We start from the raw sequence: 25,853 nt of genomic DNA, 5'->3' as shown, positions 1-25,853 counted from the left end.
CTTCAAGGGGTCTAAAACAAATTAGACAAGGTTGGAATCTGTTAGGATGAATACCACTGCTATATTTATATTTGTGTTTAACCACACAGTCCACTCATGTAAAAAAAAAAAAAAAATTTCACTTCTGCTCAGGTTCCTTTTTCCCCTATTAGCATTTAGCCATGCCTACAGATGGGAGTAGGAATTGTTCCTGTATATCTTTTACAGAGGACACTTGTGTACAGTTTTATTTATTCATTATTTTTGGCTAGTCTCCCTTCCCGTTTTCCATTTCTTTAATTCTTTCTTGCCCTCTAGTGTTTCCACTGACTTCGTTGTTGTTTTAGCATAGTGTGTTTCCTTGCATTTGTTTTCCTGAGCAGTCTATGCTGGCCAATAGCGATGTCCACTGCTGTTTATGCGTAGTTCTCCCAGAAAGGTGCCAGCAGTTTCATCTCCATTTTTCTGGCTGGTGTAGGCTATGCCTAACAGATGGGCTTTCTTACAAAGCTATTTCTACACAGCCAAACTTGGCCTGTGCCACTGAAGAAACATTGATAGCATATTAGAAGGAAGAACTCTTTTTTTTTTTTTTAAAACATGTTTGATTTTTAAGAGGCTTCCTTCTAGCCTAGGTAGCACCATTCGTTTCTGTTCTGTCCTTCTTTTTCAGTACTCTGGTACCTCGTACTTGTTTACTGTAGCCACAATGGTTTGAGCCTAGGTAAAAGAGATTTCTTGCTGCTGAGTAGAGGTTTTTGGAGAAGCGTCAAGGTTCTGTAAGGAAAATTCATTTTGATGCAGTGAGTCAGGCTAAATATTCTGTTTCCTGTTGACTATGGCGTTCCTGGGACCGATCCTGGGAAACTGATGGGTAGTAGGTTCAAAACTAATAAAAAGATTTTTTTTCTTCACACAGCGCACAGTCAACCTGTGGAACTCCTTGCGGGAGGAGGCTGTGAAGGCCAGGACTCTATTAGGGTTTAAAAAAGAGCTCGATAAATTTTTGCAGGTTAGGTCCATAAATGGCTATTAGCCAGGAGTAAAGTATGGTGCTCTCGCCTTCAGTACAAGGGCAGGAGATGGATGGCAGGAGATAAATCACTTGATCATTGTCTTCTGTTCTCCTTCTCTGGGGCACCTGGCATTGGCCACTGTCGGCAGACGGGATACTGGGCTGGATGGACCTTTGGTCTGACCCAGTATGGCCGTTCTTATGTTCCTGTAGAAAGCCTCCTGTGTCAGAGGTGGTTGGTTGTATAGTTGCAGGTTACAAGCTTCATCTTTAATTATCCAACAATAATTTGCATCACCTGCCTTCATGAGCACAAAGCTGTATTTTTGACTCACAGCAAGTACTAGTCACTGTTTCATTCTGAATATGCATGTTTTCACTTTTGCATTTGACTGGTACTTAACATACTGATGCTTTTTTATATGCCTGCAGAGTTGGCACTGTTAGGATTTAAAATCCATATTGGTGCAGGCTCTGGCTACATTTAGAACCCCTTCTTGATAAGGAGCCCCAGAGGTTGTGGAGTGTGGTTCCATTTGGGCTGTGGTTTAATGACTTTTAAGCAAGAATAAGTTGCCTTTGATGTTTGTTTAGATACCATCATACTGGCAGTAGTCCCCAGAGATGAGGGGAGAGTGGGGCCTTGGGCATTTGGAGCCTGAAATATTCTAGGATGGAATCTAAGAACCATGTCACATGGAGCCCTTGAGATACTGGGAGGAGACCAATGGCAAATGTCAGAAATCACTCAAGCACTGGCCAGCTTTGGAGCTTGGAATAGGACTCGACAGAAATGTGAATGATGGGTGTAGGGAATCATCAAATAAGGGGAAAGAGTTGGAGAGGCTCAGAATGTTCCCCCACTTTAAATGGCACTCTGTAGCAGCCATTGACATCTTCTCACGTTGCCCACTACCATTTAGAAGTCTCTCCATGCATAAGGTTTGCAGGAGTCCAGGCGTGTGGAATGTTCTCCTTTACAAAAACACCTAAACACCATTTTCCACAATGTCTTTCAGAATGACCGTTCACCCTCAAATGTGTTACCTTACTCCTTTTCCCCACCTCTTTTCTGATATCGGGGGGCGGGGGGGGGGGAGTCTCTGTGCTTGTCCACACGGACAGTTAGTTTGCAGCACTCTCGTTTTTATGTCAGTCCCTGTTTGATACACTGCTGTTGTGTTGTACTGTGGACTTCTCCCACAAGTGGAGAGGAAAACCTATTCCCTGCATCTTAACAGTAATACTTGTTCGTACTGGTATGCTGCTGCAGATTGTAAATGGCCTTGATGAGTATGTAGTAAACTTTAAAAATGTGAAATACTAAACATATCTGGGTTTTGGGGGGGAAAAAATATTAGAAGCCTGGTAGATGAGACTGCAGGTGCTGAAAGACTTTCGCTGTTTGTTCGTAGGATGGTAGATAACGTGAAGTGCAGTTCTGGTACTGAAATGTTAAACTGCTAAGGATGTGAACAGGAATGAACAGGCACCTCTGGCAGTAGGACTTGAGAACAGTTCAGGCTCATGTGCATCAGCAAACCAGTGTGAACTGTAGGTGCAAGCACCACTCTTAAGTATAATGATGATCCTTTCCAGCCTGTCAGTGTTACAATCAGCCACTTGGATGTTACCCTTGTGCACTGTGTCATGTAGTCAGACCACCACCAAGCATAATGCTAACCGATTGCAAGAAATAAGCAGTCCACAGCATAGATTCTTGCTTGCTATTGGGAAAATACCCTCTTGACAAAGTCCTGGCTGGGATAATTTAGTTGGGGTTGGTCCTGCTTTAGGCAGGGGGCTAGACTAGATGACCTTCTGAGGTCCCTTCCAGCTCTGATTCTATTATTCTTATTAAATACTAGAAGATTTACCCAACATTGCTTGGGTCTTTCAGAGCAGGTCTGGGCGTATGCAGCTTTCTCTTAGTCATGACTTAAAGCGGGGTCAGAGTTTGGTTGTGGCAGGACAATGCTATGTGCATGGAATGCAATGATTTCTCATCAAATGGAAAGAGAGGGGTCTGGTATTAGGGACAGTTACACTCCAAAATGACCACAAGTGGTAGCAAACGTGCATGCCCCTGAGGGGCCTGGCCCCGGGCAGCAGTGGCTGGCTGGGCAGAGCAGCCCCTACTGCCTCAGCCCAACCATGTAGAGCAATGACAGTGGGTGCCTCCACGTGCTGTCCTGAGCCTCTCCCTCTCCTCCCATGACCTGACTTCTGCATTTCCAGCCCTGAAGCATCCAAGCAATGCCACTTAAGTCATCTAGTGTGATATGTCAGATATGGAATTCAGACAGTTTTTGTGCTAAAAGACTAAAATAAATTTTGCGTGAACCATGTTAAAATTATTTTAACTTCTGATAATAGACATCAAATCTTTCTATCCCTTTCTTAAATTTAAGTACAGTAAAATCTCTTATCCAGCACCTCCTGGGAATTGAGGGTACCGGATAATCAAATGTGCCAGATAGTGAAGTGGGGCCAGTGGCCAGACATCTGGTTAACACAATGTGCCGGTCGTTCGGGTGCCAGATAACCAAGCTTTTACATTATTAACAACTTTTAAGATATAGCCTGTTTCACCTTGCTGAAGTTCCGTTAGTTACAAACTAAAATTGTTTTCACATAAATTACCACAGTCTGTCTTTATCGTGGATGGGACTGGCAAAAAAACACCTTTTTACCTGCTTTTGCTATTATGGTAGAAGGTCCTGTGAGATGCCAGTCCTGCTGCAGGACTTTGTTTTCAGGTTTTGATTTATTACTTCCGACCAGTGGTATTTCAAGGTGTTGAATAAAGAAGAACAAGGAACAATGCCAGTCGGAGTTCTATAGTAGTGTAAATCAGGCATGGAGTTGTCCCAGTATTGTCACTGGAAGAGGCTGATGGCATCCAAAATAGCTTGCGTGGGATGAAGTCTTGGTATATGAAGTTGGCACAATGCTTTGACAGATCCAAAAACAGCCTCTTTGCTGTTTCATCCTTGTTTTTAACAAGTATGTCTGGATTTTCCTTCATCTTTGCTTAGGTAGCATCCAAGAACCCCACTCAAATTTTTTGCTTAATGTTTGGTTCTAACTTCCTGCTTCTTCCTCGAAGGCCTGTTGATATCACTGTAGCTATTGCTCAGCCTTGAATCTCTTCTCTCCCAAGGAGAGATTTTAGTTGAGGACAGCAATGACTTCAGCCACTGGTGACAAGTATCAGAGAGGTAGATGAGTTAGTCTGTGTCTTCAAAACAACAAGAAGTCCTGTGGCACCTTTATAGACTAACATATTTTGGAGTACAACCTTTTGTGGGCAAAGACCCGCTTCATCAGATGCATGAGTGGGGGGTGGGGGTTCGTAGGAAGACTTAAGCCTTTAAATCTGATGACGCGGGTCTTTGTGCACGAAAGCTTACGCTCCAAAATATCTGTTAGTCTATACGGTGCTATAGGACTTGTTGTTTCAGCCACTGGGTGACCTGATTGGGGATGTCCCAAAACATAGGCAAGGATCTTCAGCTAAAAGAACATGGTAAAAATGGTAATTATATCTCCATATTATTTTTTTAATCTCCTAGAGCTAGAAGGGGCCTTCAGAGGTCGTCGAGTCCAGTCCCCTGCTCTCTCAGCGGGACCTATCACCATCCTTAACATGGTGTGGGTTTTTTTTTTTAATCGGTTTGTTTGTCCTAGATCCCTAAATGGCCCCTCAAGGATTGAACTCATAACCCTGGGTTTAGCAGGCCAATGCTCAAACCACTGATCTGTCCTTCTCATGGCATGAGAAAATATTTTCTGATGGAGAAAAATGCACTTCTACAGGGTGTGGGGACTCTTATGCTGTTTTTAATAAATCAGAAATGAGCTAGCAAAGTCCCCTTCTTTGCTATGTTTCAGATAAAGCTGATCTGTGTTAACCACAGAGCTGTCTAACAGAGAATGCTGTGTAATTTTTTTAACTGAACAGTTCATCCCTTTGGCCTCAACACAAGTTTAAAATTTAATAGGTGCTATCTAAAGTACTAGTTACAGTGGAAGACAATTTTGTCTGTATGTCCGTGTCCACACTAGCCCAAATCTTCAAAATGGCCATGCAAATGGCCATTTCAAAGATTACTAATGAGGCCCTGAAGTACATATTGAGCACCTCATCAGCATGCCAGCGGCCGCAGCACTTTAAAATTGCCGCGGCTCGCTGCCATGCGGCCCATCCAGATGGGGCTCCTTTTCGAAAGTACCCCACCAACTTCAAAAACCCCATATTTAGGAATAGGGTTAGGGTTAAGGAATTTAGGATTAAGGGGATTTTGAAAGTGGTAGGGCCCTTTCAAAAAGGGGCTCTGTCTGGACAGGCCATGGCAATTTTGAAGTGCTGTGGCCACTGGCATGCTAATGAGGCGTTGAATATGTATTTCAGCACCTCATTAGTAATCTTAGAAATGGCCATTTGCATGGCCATTTCAAAGATTTGGGCTAGTTTAGACATAGCCCCTATGTATTTCTAGTGTAATAACAGTAAGCACCTAGAAATGTAATTAACTGACTCAGAATACAAAAACACACGACTTCATGTAACATGTCTAGAATCATGAGGAAAGACTGGTGAATTGCTTTGGCTTACTCAGTCTGGTCTTACATAACTCATTGCTGTTGGTTGTTCAAGTCTCACAGATTGTCATAGTTGGTTTCCACTAGCAACAGCCATCAGACATTTAGCTGAACAAGACTTAATTCTTCTAAATTGACCTACAAGAAATGTATGAAGGCGAATGTGGGGGTGGAGCGAAGTGTTGTGTCAGCGTGGTTTCCATTAGTATGGTAAGAAGTCTGTGGCAAACCTTGTTATGAGCCTCGTGATGAAATCAACAAAGGATTTCTTTGTCCACCTTAGACCTCCTTCCCTGCTGTTTTTTTTTTTCCACTTCCCCACAAAATTATGTTGGTGGTAGGGAAAATCCAGGCTTACTGTGTGGGTTGAATTTACTTGAATGTGTATCCAAGTGAATTCTTGAGTACTAAACTGCAGACCCTGATGAAATGTTCTCTTGTCAGTTCTTTATTAGTATTGTGGTGTGACTTTTGCCAGGGCAGCCCTTGAGGTGGGCCCCTAGTTGTCAGTTAGGCAGGTGCTCACTTCTGCAAAACCAGGATTTTCATATTTAGTCCTTTGTTTTCCTACAGGCAGGTGCCCTATTTCCTGGTTATCACAGAAATTGCTCTGTCTTGGGTGAGTCTCTGGAGGAGAAGTTTCCAAACTCCTTGAGATCTTCTTCAAAGATGGATGTCCCATACACAGGTGTGCCAACAAGTGATGGATGTGGAGGGAAAGGAGCAGTTGCCTCTGGATCTGGTGATTCAAAAGGGCCTGGGGCTGCCAGCTACTGCAGGAATGGCAGAGACTGGAGCCCCAGGCCCTTTATATCACTACTGGAGTGCTGCATGGTGTGCTGTGGGTGGCTCTGAGGGCTGCCTGGGGAGGAGGAGGGTGCAGCATGTTGTAGGAGGTTCTGAGGGCTGGCTGCTTCAGTCCCACCCCGTCTGCCCAAAGTCCTACCCCTTCCTGGAGCCCAGAGCCTCCCCACCACACCTTGAACAGGAACCCAATAAGTTTGTTGGTCCCACTAGTCCATACTTTCCCTCCTTTTCTGTAGCACAGGGCATGGCCAGTGTGTGTGGTACCTTGTGGGGGTGGGTGCACATGGTGTCTAGCAACTGAGGATGCCTTTTGCACCCTGCAGGGGTTCAGCAGTTTCAGCTGCTGCAGCTTTGCTTCCTGTTTGTTGCTCTGCCCCCATGTAGGAGCAGCAAGGAGGGCTGTGCTGAGGGGCCAGGGTCACGGAGCTACCAGAAGGCTGTAGTATCAAACTACTGACTCCTATCCTGCATGTGGCCCAGCCTGTTCAAGAGGGCGCTTTGTGCATCAGGGATGATGGTACCTTCAGATCTGCACTCACAGAATGCCTACTCCCTCCTCGGTAGGGGAGCGTGCCAGGTGGTGGTGGTGGTTGCTGCTGCTGGGCAGAGTGCGAGACGGGCAGGGAGTCTGATCCTGACAGCCAAGATCATCCATTCAGCCTTGTCCGCTTCCTGCATCTGACAGAGGCCCTCTTTGACTTTGGCTCTTTAGGGTGACCCTGTCAGGTCTTCATAGCCCCCATAATTTGTCTTGCGCCTTCCCCTTGCTTCCTGGGATCATGCCCTACACCTTGAAAATGTTTGCTTCATCTCCAGATCGGAGAAGGTGGGTCTGCTCCACGAAAGCTCATCACCTAATAACTTATTTTGTTAGTCTTTGAAGTGCTGCGTGATTGCTGGTTAATGTTAGAACACAGACTCGCATGGCGACCTCTCTGTTACTAGAGTAAGCAGACAAGTGTGGAAAAAGAAAAGGGATTAGGCACTGCATTAGTGTCCAGTCCTGATATCAGCAATGCAGGAGGAAGATTGGTAAACTGGAGAGGGCTCAGAGAAGACAAACACATACCTAAAGGACTGGAAAATATGCTTTATAGTGATAAACTGATTATGGTCCGCTGCTTTTTCTCTGTTTCCTCAGCAGCCTCTCAAGGCAGCATTTGGCAGAAACACCTCTCCAGCAGCTTTGAATCTGTTCCAGTTGGGGAGGGGTGCCTCTCCCCCAGCCCAGGGATAGCCTGTACCCCAAACTTCCTCATTCCTGACCCCATTTCAGAGCCCATATCCACAGCTGGCACCCTCTTCCCCCCCCCCCCCATTCGAACCAGTGCCGCAGCTCTGAGCTCACTACTACACTCTGAACCCTTCATCTCGGAGCTCTACCCCTTCCCGACCTACAGCCCCAGCCTTGAGCCCCATCCCCACGCACCTCCATACTGCTGGATATAAACTCGTTCTGCACATGAATGAGAAAAACTAGAGGGAACACTAGTATTTCTTAACAAAGAAAGATTAAGCAGTGACTGGATTGCTGTTTGAATGCGTATGGTAGGCAAAGGTCTGACAGGTTCCAGTCGCTGGAAGTTAGGCTAGACTTGTCCAGAGTGAAATAGGATGCACGTTTTTTAACAGTGAGGGCAAAGTCCTCCTGCCTTTATGCGTTTCCTCTAAAGGGAATGCAAAGGAGAAGCAGTTTTTAGATACCTGTGCCCCATCTGATTTGCCTACTCTCATGCTACATCAAATGCTGAGCTCCATCAGATACCTTCTAGACAAAGAAAAAGATCAGTAGACAAAAACTATAGATGTATCACCTGGTTCTCTACACAGCTGTCTCTAATCAGGCCTTGTCAGCAGTGCTTGGATCAGATCCAGGTGGACTGGGCTTAGAATAGTTATTCTGTAATACACCTAGAGCTGCTGATCTTGAGGAAACAGATTTGTCGTATGGCTGATGGTTTTGCTTCATCTGAAGGCTTTGCCCATCATTTCGGCCTGACTGTTGTTCCTGGTTGCTAGGCAGGCCCAGGGCTTGCATTGAGTAGCCTTTTGTTTAGATGTAATTCTTAAACCTGTTTCATGATGTGGCTGCATGGCTTCAGATCCCTAGAATGCCTTGCGGTGTATGGTACCTAAGTGAAATGACTAATATCAGATCTTTCTGTTTTGGAAATTTATTTGGAAAACCAGCCACTGGGAGAAAGATGATGACTGGCTGCAAAAATTGTGCCTCTGAAAGAAGCCGACACCTGCCTAAAAGCTGCCTTAGTTTTGTGAGGTCATGGAAAATAGCTAATGGGTAAAAACATTTGTTGGGCCTTTCACTTTCTAGAAGGCATGCAAGTTGTAGTTCAGAAACGTTCATTGTCTTGCTGAATCTTATCTTCCTGCTGTGCACCAAGACTTGCACTTCACCTGTAAAAGCAGTGGGGAAAAAAAGTGATTGTTAAACATACCTTCAGTCAGCTCAACTGCTACGAAACCAGAATGGTAGTGTACGAGGCATTTCAAGCAAGTCACACCTAAACTCCTATATGTAGCATTCCTGTCAGTTGATAGATCTGTGGTAAAGCTTTTCCTTGTTGAAGCATAGATTTGTTCTAAAATGTTAATTTTCAACTTGAATTTATGAACTGCTTATCTAAAAACCTTGCCCAACATACTATATGGCTTGAGTCTGTGCTTGGTGGCTGTCATAACAGGGTTCAGCTGTAAGCTGCTTTCATACACCAAAGTTAGCCTTAGCACTTATTTGGATGTTTTACACTACAAATTGATTTTTGTAAACATCTAAAAATGTTGGAATATAGTATTTTGGCAGAGACTTCACTTAAAGTGGGGATTTAATGTCCCACAGTGGAGGAATCGTGTGTGCGTGCGTGCACTACACACTCATGATCTCTCCTCTCTTTCATGGAAAGTATCGGGGGTAGCCCTGTTAGTCTATAGCCACAAAAACAAGAAGTCCTGTGGCACCTTATAGACTAACAGATATTTTGGAGCATAAGCTTCTGTGGGCAAAGTCGCACTTCACCTGCACCTCCAGGGGCAGGTCTCATTATACAGGCTCTTGAGAAGGAGGATATCTCAATCAAGAGGAAAGCCAGGGTTAATGAGGTCGGTTCAATCAGGGAGGGTGTGGCCCACCTCCAGCAGCTAATGTGGAGGTGTGAACACTGAAAGTGGAGAAACTGCTTTTGTAGTTGGCCAGCCACTCCCAGTCTCTGTTCAGTCCTTTATTGGTGGTGTCAAATTTGCAAATGAATTGTAACTCTGCCTTTGCGCCTTGGAGTCTTTTTCTGAAGTGTTTTTTTGTTGCAGGATGGCTGCTTTTAAATCTGCTACCAGGGAGACTGAAGTGTTCTACAGGTTTTTTTACGTTACCATTCCTGATATCTGACTTAAAAGATTCCAGGAGATGGCATGAACTGCAAGCAGAAGTGGGGGTTTCTCCAATGGCTTATTGCCCTTGCTGTTAACAATTTCTTGTAATTTTTTTTAACTTACACCCATTGGTTGTTTTTCTTGCATTCTCCACTAAGTTAAAGCCCTTTATTGCTTAGAATTTTCTTACTATGAAGATACTTGCACTGTCACCTCAGTCTTTTTGAAAAACTAGATTGAGCTCTTTAAGTGTCTCTCAATGCAAGACAGCTTTTGAAGCCTGAGTCATGTGTCCTTTGTACTCTCACCAGCTCTTCCACCATCCTTTTCAATGCATACAGTTCCAGTGTGCAGAGAGTATTCTGTACTGGTCTCAGCGGTCTTATTTATATGGATAAAATCACCTTCCTACTTAATCCTCCCGTGTATACACCCAAGGATCTCATTAGCCTTTTTGTCACAGCATGGTCCTGGGTTGTTTACCACTCTGACCTCTAAATCCTTTCAACTCACTGCTTTTCAGGTACAGTGTCCCATTATGTTAGTATAACTTGCTTTCTTTGTTTCTAGATGTATGACTGTCTCTGTATTAAAATACATCTTAATTGCTTACCAGGCACTCCAGATTCACTCTCTGTATGACTACCCTGTTCACACTGCTTAATAATTTAACATGAGTCCAATTATGTAGGTACAGCAATCCTCAATGCTTCTTTCTCCTACCCTTTTAAATGTTGTGAGCCAGCCCAGTAACTTCTCCCCTAAGCCCTCCCTAGAGAAATCTTAACCCATTTCCTGGAATAGTGGGAGGGGTTGGCACCAAGAATCTTTATACATGAAGAGCTTCTTTTTAATTCTCATACAGTTGTCTTCCCCAATCTGCATCTGAGTCTATTTTTCTTGCTGCCTCGGTTGTTCATTTGTGTAGTGTGAACTCTCACAATTAAAATGTCTGCTTGAAGCCCACTTCTTTCTGATAGTCCACCATAGAGAAACTTTGAAGTTTTAAACTGTTAATACTGTAAACATCTATTGCTTTGCATATATTTACACCTTCTGCTCACTGTGAGGGGCAAATTGCGCTCTATAGAATTACTCTCCACCCGGATGGTTTTTTAACTTGTTAAAGCTTGGCTCCTAAGGACTATGTACTTGTAAAGTGCTTTCCTTTCCTTTCTTAATTTACTAGAATTAAGAAGTGTCCCCCTTTGCAAGTGATTTACAACTGACTTTCACCCCTGTTCATACAACCTTACATTTCCAGTTTTTAGCTTCCCCCCTTTCTTTTGCTACAGTAGAAACATTATTAGTTTGAGTTGTTTTGCCCTGGCATACTGTGCATTTTAAGCAGACATCTCTCAAGTTTATAGCACAAACTAACTATAGATTAAGTGAAGTTCATAGCAGTGGGGGAAAATACCCCAGCAACTAAGGAAAATTAATCTTATTCCCCTAAAATAGCCCACAGATTGTGTAGTCTCCTGAGTGGAAGTGTGAAAAATTGCTCCACTTTGTTCTCCTGTATCCACATGCTGAAATAATATGTTTTTTGTTTTTCCAGTTGGTGCTATTCAGCACTAATTTAACTTCTACTATCTGTTTAGATCAGACTTTTGTCTTCAAAATTATCAATAGAAATCCAGATGGACAAGCCCAACTTGAAACCAGAGCCTAAATTACTGGAATTCTGTGCAGAAGAAAGTATCTCTGTTAGCTGGAAGTATCAGCAGTGGAGCTGTGTTAGTCTGTATCTGCAAAAACAACACAGTCCTGTGGTACCTTTATAGACTATCAGACACAGAAAGTACACTTATAAAGTTTGCAGATGATACCAAGCTGGGAGGGGTTGCAACTTCTTTGGAGGATAGGGTCATAATTCAAAAGGATCTGGATAAACTGGAGAAATGGGCTGAGGTAAACAGGATGAAGTTTAATAAGGACAAATGCAAAGAGCTCCACTTAGGAAGGAACAATCACTGTCACGCATACAGAATGGAAAAGGAGTGCCTAGGAATGAGTACAGCAGAAAGGAATCTAGGGGTTATAGTGGACCACAAGCTAAACAGTGTGATGCTGTTGCAAAAAGCAAACGTGATTCTAGGATGCATTAACAGGTGTGTCGTGAACAAGACACGAGAAGTCATTCTCCCGCTCTACTCTGCGCTGGTTAGGCCTCAGCTGGAGTATTGTGTCCAGTTCTGGGCACCGCAGTTCAGGAAGGATGTGGAGAAATTGGAGAGGGTCCAGAGGAGAGCAACGAGAATGATCAAAGGTCTAGAGAACATGACCTATGAAGAAAGGCTGAAACAATTGGGCTTGTTTAGTTTGGAAAAGAGAAGATTGAGGGGGGACATGATAGCAGTTTTCAGGTATCTAAAAGGGTGTCATAAGGCAGAGGGAGGGAACTTGTTCTTCCTTGCCTCTGAGGATAGAACAAGAGGCAATGGACTTAAATTGCAGCAGAGGAGGTTCAGGTTGGACAGTAGGAAAAAATTCCTAACTGTCAGGGTGACCAAACACTGGAACGAATTGACAAGGGAGGTGGTAGAACCTCCATCACTGGAGCTATTTAAGAAGAGGTTAGATAGATGGCTTTCAAGGATGGTCTAGAAAGTGCTTGGTCCTGCCATGAGGGCAGGGGGCTGGACTCGATGGCCCCTTGAGGTCCCTTCCAGTCCTACTCTTATATGGTTCTATGATATTTTGGAGCATAACCTTTTGTGGGCAAAGACCCACTTCATCTTTTTTAGCTGAAAGAATTTAGTGTGTAATCATGCACAAAAATTGGGGTGATGGGGACTTCTGATTCATGACAGACAGCAAAGATCAGGAACAGGGTGGATTTAAAAAGCACTTTTTTTTAAACAAAAACATGGGGTTTTTTTGTATACATCAGATTTTTTTATTTTAAAATCACCCAATAAAATACTAAATTTAAATCAATCCACCCTGATTCAAGAACAAGTAATTACAGCAGCACAGTGCAAGAAAGCTTTGATTCTGGAATCTGAAGAATCAGGGGTAATCAATTCTGCTTAAACCTAAGATTAGACACTGCATTTTTTGTGTTCTGTAGCTCAAGCAGACAGCCTCTTTAGGGAGGCAATATGTGGCTTTATTGTTAGGGTAATAGAGAGAGGGAATAATTAGCCTTTCCAATTGATGGCATGAATCATCTTAGCATCACTTGATACTGGCAATGGTGGACACTGCTCTTATTAAAGAAAAAGTGCTTGCTGGGAAATACATCTTAAAGATGTGCCAGTACTTTAGACTATAAAAGCTACCATTTGACTCCTCCTATTTCAGAATAACCTGTGTTTTGTTCAAGTTGAATTTGTAGGGCAGGAGTTAAAATAATGGCTGATATACTGTGTGATATGGCTGATTCAGGTGTAACAGAAAAAAAACCCCCAAACTTTCACGTCACAATGCATCTACACTGCTACTTTTGCTGATTTAGTAGTGTTGTACCTCCCTCCAACTGAGAATACTGTGAAGCAAAAGTATCTAATGATGACCAGTCTCTAGTAATTTTTGTTTGAAAGCAGAGTGTTAAGTGTAGTCACCTTCACTTCTTCCTGTAATCAGGTATCTAATCTCAGTTCCTTTTTGGCTTTGTTTATAAAGTGGGGGGGCAGGGACTACCCTCCTTCTCCCAAGCCAATCCTGTGGCTGGGGCTGCCCAGTTGCTAGTACTCAGTACCAGCACAAAAAATGCAGTGTCTAATCTTAGGTTTAAGCAGAATTGATTCTAAAACATATATAAAATCACAGCGTACTCCTATCAACTTAATTTAGAAATATGCTGATCTGTGGCAGGCTTTCGGCATTTCTCAGTTGTAGCCACCATCAGATTTGTTTGCAGCCATACAAGCGTCTAAGTGTGAACAGAGATTGGGGTGAGGGAGCAGTGGCCCCTTCCTGCAGCACCCAGTTGTTGCTCCTGAATAGATGTTACTAAGGCAGCTAGATGCACTGCCTTGGTCTTTGTGCTAGTGTCATCAACAGGGATTGGCGCCCTGCAACGCACAGCCTCCTCAGAAACTTGGGGCAGCACCTCTGGAGACTCATCAGGTTGATGTAGGTGGCTGGGGCGTTGGTCACCAGGTGATTCTCTGGAACTTCCCAGCTCTCACCCCACTGGGCCAGGAAAAGCCTGTGACTCCACAGGTGGCTGGGGGTGGGCTGCTGGGGGAGGCACAGAAGGGTGAGCTTGTCAGAGGCAATCAAAAGTGTGTTGGAAAAAGTTCAGTGACTGTTTTGATGCTTAAACTTCTTCCACAATAGAAAAGCTTTCAACTCCGTACCACGTCCCAGAAAAGCTTTTTTCCCCAGCATTTTTTATTCCTCTTTTCCTAAATCAGACTCTTTGAATGCTGGTATCTATTCTAGCATGGTCAGAAATTTAACTACTTTGACTTAATTATCTGATGTGAGATTTGTAGGAAAATAGGGTTTTAAATGATTTTTAGCAAGAGTTTGCCAAGAATGTTGACAATAAAAACTGCAGTCTATTACTCAAAGCTTAAATGAGTAGAGGGAGCAGGCACCTATTTTTCCTAATATGTTAAATCTTCCTGTGGTAAAATTCAATATATTGTCATTTATAACTTTATCTGTTGCCATAGAACTTAGAACTCTAGGATTTGGTCAAGTTAAAGGGAAAACATTGGGGAGGCTCTATATCTGGAAGAATTAACTATGAATCAAACAGCCCATTTCAGTTTTAAAAACGTACATGACTGTGTCTACACTACAAAAATAACTTTGAAGTTGGTTACTTCAAAGTAGAGCGTCTACACACACCCTACTTCGAAGTTAAACTTTGACGTAGGGCATTTACTCTATTCCCAGGAATGGAGTAGGACGTAAAAGTTGGGCTCCCTACTTCAAAGTTAACTTGTAAGTAAGGAAAAATGTATATAGACTCTCTGCTGCCTACTTCGAAGTTAGTTCCTAGTGTAGACGCACTCAGATTCTTGTTTCTATAAAGTATATATTGTAATTATTTCTTGATTCAATCATACTTAGTCATGGAGATGAATTTTAGAGAGCTTGTTTTATGCCTTGAATATTAAGCAAGTATGCATAGGTGTGTAACTTACTTAAAAGAAATGTCAGTTTGCTATAGTAGTTCTAAGCCAGTTAATCTGTATGAGAAGTTATTGTGACCTTTACCTGGTATGTTTACTCTTTTTAACAATTTATTTATAGCATGCACAAACTTGGATTACTTTTTTTGAAGATCAAGATCTTTGTATTTGTCAGAGAAACAGAGAAACCCTCAGCTCAGGATTAAACAAAGACTGTGAATGGCTGGCTAAATACAAAAGCATCTTCCCCTCCCTTGGTGTTCACACCTCCAGATCAGCTGGTAGTAGGCCTCATCCCTCCTGACTGAGCTAACCTTGTTATCCCCAGCCTGGCTGTGGCTTATTTATACCTGGCTCTGCAGATTTCCATGACCAGCATCTGATGAAGTGAGTCTTTGCTCACGAAAGCTCATGCTCAGAACTTTTCTGTTAGTCTATAAGGTGCCACAGGACCCTTCATTGCTGTTACAGATCCAGACTAACACGGCTACCCCGCTGATACTTATCATCCAAGTAGTGATAGTTCAGGGGGCATCTCCCATGAGCGGGGATGAAATGTGTGCACTGGAAGCGTCAGCAGTAGGACTCCCTCTAAACAGCACGAGATGAGCCCATGCAGTTTTTGTTGTTGTCAAACTTTTTATATTAGACTAAAATGCTCATAATTTGGGATCTTGTGCACTTTTCAAAATTGAGGGCTACAACACAAACTTAAGCTTTCATCCCACAGTCCTCTTCAGCTCTGATAAAGACCTTAGCCATTATCTCATCTCAACTTAGACAAAATGACTGCTGCAGTGATGCCATATTCCTGCAGTCGTTAACAGCTTTCCAACTTCTGTCTACACTTTGAGTTTCTAGGAGCCTGATTTAATCACTCAAAATGTACTTAGATGCTATGGTGCTAAGTTGCTAAATAGAAGATGGAAGTAAAATTTTCCAAAGCACTTCAGTCAGATGCTTTGGAAAATTACTTGGGGATACTGTTTAATTAAAACCTTCTTTTCTGAACTGTAAGAATAAAGTACAGGAGTTGATGCAGCTTCCACAGCTACTCTTCCAGAAATGATACTTGTGGGTTTTGACAGTAATCATTCTATTGTCAGAAAGCCTTTGTCAGATTATTAAGCAGTGGCTTAAATTAATGTCATTTAGTTAAACTTTGCTGTTCATTAGATTCTAAAACAGCCTTTCAATGTAACATTTATGGATACTTAGAATTCATAATACATTAAGGCTAAGTTGGATGAACAGATTTTTCTCTGAACATAGAAATGATCTTTTTTTTGTACTGGTTGGAAATTACTCAATTTTTAAAAAAAGATATACTCACCTGTGACTTGAGTAGAATAGCATGTATGTTTTTAATTAGACATACCATTATAGAACATAGAATCATAGAACTGGAAGGGACCTCAAGAGGTCATTGAGTCCGATCCCCTGCCATCATGGCAGGACCAAGCACTATGTAAACCATCCCCAGTAGTTGTCTGTGTAATGTGCTCTAAAATATCACCAGTGATGGAGATTCCACAACCTCCCTAGATAATTTATTTCAGTGTTTAACCATTCTCACAGTTAGGAAGTCTTTGCTCATGTCCAACCTAAAATCTCCCTGGCTACAGTTTAAGCCCATTGCTTCTTGTCCTATGCTGTAGGCCAAGGAGAACGATTTTTCTCTCTCCTCCTTGTTATAATCCTCTTTTAGATACTTGAAAACTGCTATCATGTTCCCCCCCTCCCTTTGTCTTTTTTCTAAACTAAACAAGCCCAGTTAGTTCCCTCAGTCTTCCCTCATAGCTCATGTTCTCTAGAACTTTAATCATTCTTGTTGCTCTTTACTGGACTGTCGGCAATATCTCCACATCTTTCTTGAAATGTGGTGCTCAGAACTGGACACAGTACTCAGCTGAGGCCTAATGAGTGCTGAGTAGACCAGAAGAATGACTTCCAGTGTTGTGCTCTCAACATGCCTGCCTGTTAATGCATCCCAGAATCATGTTTGCTTTTTTTGCAAGTATCAGACTGACTTGTATTTTGATTATAGTCCACTATGACCCCTAAATACCTTTCCGCAGTACTCCTTCCTAGACAGTTGCTTCCCATTCTATATGTATGAAGACAATTGTTCCTTCCTAAGGGGCATACTTTGCATTTGTCCATATTAAACTTCATCCTGTTTACCTCAGACCGTTTCTTCAGTTTGTCCAGATCATTTTGAATTCTAACCCTATTTTCCTAAAGTTACTCCTCTTCTGTGGTGGTCTGGTAGTGAGCCACCTCCTGTTCTGGAGGCGGCAGGATTTGTTTTATTCCATTGCTTCTGGTTTCCATAGGACCTGCTGTTGAGCTACATGGTATGCACCTTTTAAGCCACAGGCTGAGTACTCTGCCTCCATGCTTGCAGCCTTGAGAGTAAGGGCATGCCTGTGCTGTAGCACTACAGCAGCACAGCTGTAGTTTGTAGTCATAGGCCTTCTCTAACCTTATCTTTACAGTTAGTCTACTTCAGTGAGGGGGAGGGATAGCTCACAACCTGGGTTTAGCAGGCCAATGCTCAAACCACTGAGCTATGTAAATTGCATAGCTGAAGCCGACAATACCTAGTGTGATGTTTTCCATGAGGTAAGGCTGAGAGAGGCTGCTCTCCTCTTGACACCAGCTACTCTTCTCATTTTGCTGGAGTTCTGGTGTTGACAGGAACACATTCATTTATTGTCTCTTCAGTGATGCGATAAATTGATGCCCAGTGGATCGATCCATGACAAGTAGTGAAAACATATACTATGATGACAGAAGGGGTTTTTCTGTGGCTGTAGTGAATCCAGCTTGTGAGAGGTGGTAGCTAGGCTGATTGCAGAATTCTGCTGTTGACCTAATTGTGTCTACAGTGAGAAGTGGGTCATCCTGATTATCTCTTAGGAATTTTTCAAACCCTAGCAATGCTCCCTTTAATGTTTTCCATCCATGTGTGTAATTAATTTTGTTATGTGTACAGTATCGAGGTGATATTTCTACTTGTGGCGTACCAAATACCTAAGTGTATATATTTAGACAATTACCATAGGAATAATTACTCCAGCCAAATCAGGTTATGCATTGTAGAAGTCACTTAGAGAATTCAATTGAAATGGAAGAGAAATAAAATTATGAAATTAAGAGATGAGTCAAAAAATTAAAATAACAGGACTTGAAGGAGTAAAATTGTAGAGTATCTGTGCATTGCAGGAAGTACCAAGAAGTAACAACACAGGTATCTGTTGGAAGGTGACTGTGAAAGACCCGCTATTTGTGTGTGCGCTGGCTGCTGGGAAGAGAGACCACGTGTGCTCTATTTAAGGCGCTCACCAGGAGGCTCAGACTGCAGCACGGTTCTTGCTCCTGAGTCCTGTGCTGTCACCCCTGCTTTGCAAAGATGGGATACAAGGGTGGCTAGGGAGAATCCTGTCATCTGTGCCAACTCCCATCCCCTGCATCTGGTCAGCGCCTTGAAGGGAAAGGGCAGGAAGAAAATGACTACAGAACAGTGAGGGGAGCATCTACAGAACAGTGAGCATCTAAGCACACTCCACTCCACCTTAGTCTAAATATATTCAACCCTGACTGGGGTGTGTTCACAGTTCTCTCGCTTGTGAACTGTGAACGTAGCAGGTGTGGCCAACAGTTGTTGGTCTAATTATCTGGGAAAGCAATCAATCTAACTGATCTACACCCCACTGTGTTCAGCATTTAATTCACTCTTGGGCAGCTGTGCAACTGCACAGCTTGGAGGGAACATAGACCTTGACTAATGTAGCTAGGTTGACCTGAATTTATGGTCTAGGCCAGGCCTAAGCAGAACCGGCCTGTTGGGGCCAAGGTGGCAGACTAGAGAGTGGCAATTGGCCCATGGGCGATGGCTGCTATAATTGACTGAAGCATGGGACCCTGATGGCATGAGGTACGAGGCAACCACATTGCTCGCTTTGTCTTAAGTCCAGGCCTGGGCCTCATGCTTACAGTGTGCACGTAAATGTGTACGTGCTTGTGATTTGAGTCGTTTTCCTGAAAATACAAAGTACTTCTGTAGGTTTATCGGGCTAATCTAGGACTCAATTTAGTATTAACAGATGCAGCTTTACATTAGCTTATCCAAAGTGTTAATTGAATTAACTTTGTTTGAGAGATGGCAAATTAAATGGATGTACTAATTTGTCTCTAAAATACCCATTCTTTTTAACCTAGCAAACCTCAACTTCCTCCCCATGTACATATTGGCAATATTTTAATTAATTCCCATCCCTTTTTAACCAAATAGATGAACATTACAGTGTAAGTACTACTACTGATATTAGTATGTAGAGAAATACAAAAGCATTCTAATATCTCCTATGACCATGAAATTGGAAAGATTTTGTATCTTGTATCTCTCTGAATATTTCCCAACAAGGATGTTTCATTGTATAATTTCCACAGGCTGTTTTAACTCTGCTCAATAGTGCCACCTACCTAATGGGAAGCCTTTTATATGAATATGACTGAACTTCTAAAGCTATGGTGATGAGCCAGTTCTGAAGCAGTACCCACTAAAGTGTGATTGCTATATTGAGCTAACCACATGACTCTGAAGATATTTACTTTCCAAGCTAACTGGCCACACGCATCTGGCCTAATAGCCACACGCATCTGGCCTAATAGCCACATGTGGACACCATGGTTCTAAAAGCCATTATTAAATAGACTCAGACATTACCACTTCTACAGGCATGATTTGACTTCCCCTTGCTTATGTCTGACAAAAGCTGAACTGTAGGCCTGTTTAAATGACCAGTTGAATCTTGATGGTAGAATGACATTGTGCTGAATCTTTTACTTTTTTATATGAAAACTGAAATCACTGTTGAGATATTTCATACAATTGGGTGGGGGGGAAACCCTTGCAAATTGGAAAAAAGTGAGGTCTGAGGCATAACTTTGGTAAAAAGTTTATCGTTCTTACAACGCTGCTGTACCTGAACATTGCTTAGTAGCTTCATCTTTCATATCAATTTTATTAGTAGAGTAGGTATCTTATTTTATTTCTGAAATGCTTTACCACTTCCTCGGGCTGCTCAAAGTAAGTCTCTCTTGTATTCTTCCCTGTTCCTAACCTCCTTCCCCAAAATACCTTCAAAAGCATCCTGGGCACACTTACTCATTTGTCTCCTCATTAATGTTCTCCTGGTTGCAGTTGCCAAGGGATGTCCTCAGATTCTTTTTTCCCAGCCTTTATTTTTGGAGACTTGCTTATCCACTGATGCTTTGAGCGTATGTCTCTGTTCACATCTCTCTCTCTCCATTCAGCAGAGGAGGTACGGTAGTGATTTGTGGTCTATGTAGTTGAAAATCAGCACTGCATCTGGAAGGAGTGTTCCTCTACCACGGTAGTTCTCAAATTTCATTGCACCATGAGCTCCTTCTGACAACAGAAATTATTACACTAGCCAAAAGGGAGGGATCAAAGCCTGACCCACCTAACCTCAATCCAGGGGAGTGTGTGTGGGAGCCTGAGTCCCACCACCCCAGTAGAGAGGGCCAGAACTGAAGTTCGAGAGCTCCTGTGTCCAGGATAGAAGTCCTTTGGCCACAGCTATGGGCAATGGGGCTTGGGCTTCTCTTTCAGCTACAGGCATCAGGTCTAATACCAGCCCTGCTGATCCCATTAAAACTGGCTCATGATCCCCTTTGAGACGCTGACCAATGGTTTGAGAACCACTAATTTCCAAAAAGATGAAATCTTAGATTCGAGCAGAAACTGATGGCTTAATCTGAGGGAGAAGCCCTTTGCTAGAAAAGATGTTTTGCTTGCTAGTGCTGACTGAACAGATGAGTAGGTTTTTACTCCACCATAATCTTGCAAATGGTGGGAGGACTGTCACTTTAATAATTTTATAAATTACTTGAAACATTTGGTTGAGTGACATACACATATAAAGCACACACAGGCATCTCCGGGTATTCTTTTTGAGAGCAGCAGATTTTAAACAGATTCCAGATCCAGAAACATCCTTCGGAAGGAATTAATCAAAACTTTCTGTAGTGCTGAGGACAGTTAGCTTATGGTTTGCTGTATTTGGTAAGCTTGGGCATCCAAGCCCATCGAGAGGACACATTGTTTTGGACAGCAGTGTCCAATAGGAATTCAAAGATGATAAAATCGTAGAATTCTAGGGCGGGAAGGGACCTCAGGAGGTCATCTAGTCCAGATGACCTGTCCAAAGCAGGATCAACCCCATCTAAATCATCCCAGCCATGACTACGTCAAGCCAGAATTTAAAAACCTCTAGGAATGGAGATTCTACCACTTCTCTTGGTAACGCATTCCAGTGCTTCACCACCCTCCTGGTGAAAGTTTTTCCTGGTGATAACTTCAGACCCTTGCTTCTTGTTCTGTCTTCCGTCACCATTGAGATCAGTCTCTCTCCATCCTATTTAGAGCTCCCTTTGAGAAAGTTGAAGACTGCTATCAAATCGCCCCTCAGTCTTCTCTTCTACAAACTAAATAAGCCCAAATGTCTCAGCCTCTCCTCGTAGGTCATGTGCTCCAGACCCCTAATCACTTTCGTTGCCCTGTGCTGAACCCTCTCCAGTGCATCCACATCCTTTCTATACTGGGGGGCCCAGAACTGGACACACTACTCCAGATGAGGCCTCACCAGTGCCAAGTAGAGGGGAATAACAACTTCTCTAGACTTCCTGGAAATGCTTCTCCTAATGCACCCCAAGATGCCATTAGCTTTCTTGGCTACAAGGGTACACTGTTGACTCATATCCAGCCTCTCATGCACTGTAATCCCCAGGTCCTCTTCTGCTGCCTTGCTGCTTAGCCAGTTGGTCCCCAGCCTGTAGCAGTGCTTGGGATTCTTCCATCCCAAGTGCAGGACTCTGCACTTGTCCTTATTGAATCTCATCAGATTTCTTTTGGCCCAATACTCCAATTTGTCTAGGTCACTCTGGAATCCTGACCCCCTACCTTCGTGTCCTCTGCAAATTTGCTGAGGGTGCAATCCATCCCCTCATCCAGGTCATCAATAAAGATGTTGAACAGTACTGGCCCTGGAACTGATCCTTGGGGCACTCTACTTGAAACCGACTGCCAACCAGACACTGAGCCATTGACCACTACACTTTGGGCCCTTCTGTCAAGCCAGTTTTCTATCCATCTTATAGTCCATGTATCCAATCCATGCTTCCTTAACTTATGGGCAAGAATATTATGGGAGACTATATCAAAAGCTTTAGTAAAGTCAAGGTACACTCATTCCTCGCTATATGAGCACAATTGGTTCCCAACTTTCTGCTCATAGGCAATCACTTGTAAGAGGGACTCTAAATTACCATTAAGATACATGTAAAAGTCTCTGATTGGTTCCTACTGCACCTAATTGGGGGAAGGAGTGGCAGCATGAAAGGTAAGTGAACGTGGGGGGGCGGTGTTGGAAAAGGTGCAGTACTTGTTGGGGGTGCAGTGGGCTAGGGAGATTCCAGGCCTGGGTGGGTGTTGGTAGCTGGTGGGGCTGGAGGGTGCGCGGGGAGTTGTGGGCCAGTGGTGTCGGGAGCAGGTCAGACAGGGCTGCGGGTCTTCCCGTGCCCTGGCCAGGGACCCTGCAGCTGGCTTGTATAACCAGGGGAAGTTCACTCTTTTAGTGAACAAAGGTATGTATTCATGTTCCTCATTTTAGTGAGTACTCGTAAGTCAAGTACTTGTTAAATGAGGGATGAGTATATAGCACATCCATTGACTTTCCCATGTCCACAGAGCCAGTTACCTCATCACAGAGGCTGACCAGATTGGACAGGCACAACTTGGCCTTGGTGAATCCACGTTGGCTACTCTTGATCACTTCCCCTCTTCCAAGTGCTCCAAAATTGTTTCCTTGAGGATCCCCTCCATGATTTTTCCAAGAACTGAGGTAAAACCGACCACTGTACAGTTCCCTGGATTGTCCTTCTTCCTTTTTTAAAAGTGGGCACTACAGTTGTCTTTTTTCCGATCATCCAGGACCTCTGCCAGTCTTCGTGAGTTTTCAAAGATAATAGCCAAAGGCTCTGCAATGACATCTGCCAATTCCCTCAGTACCCTTGGATGCATTAAATCCGGACCCAAGGATTTGTGTGTGTCTAGCTTTTCTAAATAGCTCTTAACCTGTTTTCTCCCCACCGAGGGCTGCCCACCTCCTTCCCACGCTGCATTGCCTAGTGCCGTGGTCAGGGAGCTGACCTTGTCCATGAAGACTAAGGCACAAAAAAGCATTGAGTACTTCAGCCTTTCTCACACAAAGGGGGTTTGGCCCCTGTGATTTCTACTGTCAGGGGCTTCAGCTGCCAGTGACTTCACCTCTGGGTCTAGGCACAAGAATCTCAGCATCCACCAGGGTGGATTCTCACAGAATAACTACAGATCCCAGCATTGGTCCAGTCTTTACTTTTAACAGTGGGGCGGTGGGGGAAGGCCCAACCAAACCAGACTTACAGCTGTGTATCCGAAAGGTTCCCGGCCAGTTGACTGAATCAATATCCCCTCCCCCTGCTCACCCCACTTGTGGCTGCCATCTTTCCATATTCTCCACATTCTCACCCTCCCTCTCCCCCAGAGCCAGGCACTCCCTCTCCCCCAACCCCCTCAGTCTGATTTAATGCTGGTGACACACCAGAGCCGCCGCTGCCACCACGTGCTTGTCCCACCAAGCAGTCAGGCACACGTCAAGCAGGTGGATGGCAGTCCCCATGTATGGCTCTAGGAGACACTTCGTTTAAAGGCTCAGTCGCGTAAGACTCCAAGAACTGGATTCACCACAATGCATTGTCCTGTTCACCACATGTGGTGAATGGCGGTGGGTTCAGGTAGATCAGAAATGATTAAATGGTAGGAATCCAAAGCAAGTGCTAAAAACGTTTTTGTTACTTCAGCTAATTTTGTTTTCAGAGCTGTGCAGGATCATACAAAAATGGTGTGAAACTCGTAAGATAGTGGCAGAAAAGTCTGCAGATAGTTTTTGCAAATTTATGCCTTTCTTTAAGAAGGCAAACACCCTGTACTTCTCCCCCACAGACAGCTTTGTAAGGTTTGGCTACCTTCTTTCACAATACAGCATTTCTCACTGAAGGAATTTTTATTTCATGAAAAAGATGGCCTGCATCTAAGAGTGACTGAGTAGCTTTCTGAGAATGACAAGCTGAGAGCAGGGCCAGAAACCTATTTCTTCCAGGAATTTAAGCCACTCTCATTAGTAATGATCATGGATGTATTTGACAGCAGGCAAGCGACTGACATCTGCCCCCCCGCCCGGATAAGAGTAGAGAACATCTGGGACCTTACACTGATAGTCTCCGTCACCCATGCTGGACTACTGAATGTTTCAGTCAGTACAACAGAAACCACCTACTTTGCAGGGTCTGATTCTCCTTCTGAAGCAAGCTAAGCAAGAATCTGTCAGTCTTGTGATTCCTTCAGTCAGTGCATGCTACAGAGGTATGGGTGGCAGGTACAAGGCATGGGGAGGCTGTACCTCCTCAAAGAACCAGGTGTGGCTGACCCACACTCTACCACCAGCCCCCTCCTACTTCCAGAGGGCTTTCTGTCTGTAGCTGGCCGGCCGGCCTCCCTGGGGCTCTGGAGGGGAAGCTAGCCTGTAAGAGTCAGTGGCCACGATTGGATGGGTGGCTGACCTTTGTTAGGCATGGAAGGTAGTGGAACTGAGGAATCACCTTGTGCACCTTCTCAGCCAGGTGCACTGGCTGCTGCACTGGCAGTCTTGGGTTTTCCCACCACCAGGAGGAGGAGTTTGGGCATAGGGAACTTGGGGAGAGTGTGGGATGGTGCTTATCGGGGGTGGGGCTCCCCAGAAGTGTGACAGGAATTGCCTTTCCTCAGTCTTTATCTCCCTTTCCTCTTATCTTACCTCCCCAACTCCTGTTGGCTGTGGCTCCCAGCCAATGGGGAGCTGCAGAATCAGGTCTTGTGGCTGAGCAGAGGCAGCTCATGGAACAAGGAGCTGGAAGTTGCAGCTTCCCAACAGCCAGGTCGGGAGCCTACCCTCACTGAGCATTTGCAGTGCTCTCCAGGCCATGCCTCTCCCCTCCACAAGTACACAGGGCACTGCCTGGGCTATACCCTTTTCCGAGTCATGCGTCACCTCTGCAAGTTCTAGTCCAAGTGTATAGAAGAAGTCATGGAGCGGTCATGTGCTGTGAGCTTTTGTTTACTGCCTGTGACTTGTTCGTGACTTTCACTAAAAATACCCAGGACTGAAATGTAACCTCATCTATAACCCATTCATAACACCTTCGGCTGCTTCTCCTCTGTTTCCCCTCTGACTGTGGAGTGGCGTTAATGGGCCACTTCACCTTCAGTGTTCCCTTGTAATGTGTTAACTACTTCGTTAAACAATCTGTTCCACCTTGTATTCAGCTGTGATGCTTTCTAAGGGCTTGTCTACAGTACAGAGTTTTGTTGAGGAAACGAGTGTTCGCATAAAAAAATGAATAAAAGAAAAATGGCCAAAGCGTGTTCACACTTGCTCCCTCTGACAGATTGCATCCCCATTGGGGCAGGGTCGTTGGCAGCATGAGCAAGGCACTCTGGGTGATGATCCCATAGTGCCTGGTGACACCACTTTTTGCTAGGTGTTGTGCTGCGTCCATTATGCCTTCATGCATTTTGGGACCATGCAAAATGTCCCACCAAACACTGCTTTGTGGTTCAGCCCTCTTGTGGTTTCTCGTATGCCTGCCTCAGTTCCTTCATCTTCGCTTTGCACTGCAATGTGTCCTGATCTTAGCCCTGTATGCAGAAGCTTTGAGAAATTTGCCCATATGTGTCCCAATTCTAGGGTTGCCACATTTTTGGAAAACTTGTGCAGGAAAACAAAAAAGCACTCAAGTAGCACTTTAAAGACCAACAAAATAATTTATTAGGTGAGCTAATGCAGGAAGGACAGCCCCAGTCA

At 43.9% G+C, this 25,853-nt stretch overlaps 1 protein-coding gene across 3 annotated transcripts in view; it reads left to right on the top strand.

Moving 5' to 3' along the window:
• CSNK1G1 (casein kinase 1 gamma 1) overlaps positions 1-25,853 on the top strand; it is a 153,009-nt gene that overhangs the window by 29,887 nt on the left and 97,269 nt on the right. The window contains exon 1 of one of the 3 annotated variants that reach the window (XM_075006300.1): positions 6,887-6,966. The exons of the other annotated variants lie outside the window; for them this stretch is intronic. The gene's annotated coding sequence lies outside the window, so the exon portion shown is untranslated. Of the gene's footprint in view, positions 1-6,886; positions 6,967-25,853 lie in introns of those variants that run through there. 3 annotated transcript variants of the gene reach the window in all.

This window comes from Carettochelys insculpta, chromosome 12, assembly GCF_033958435.1.
Source record: "Carettochelys insculpta isolate YL-2023 chromosome 12, ASM3395843v1, whole genome shotgun sequence".
In the NCBI taxonomy this organism is placed as follows: domain Eukaryota; kingdom Metazoa; phylum Chordata; order Testudines; family Carettochelyidae; genus Carettochelys; species Carettochelys insculpta.
This window is presented reverse-complemented; position numbering and strand designations above follow the sequence as displayed.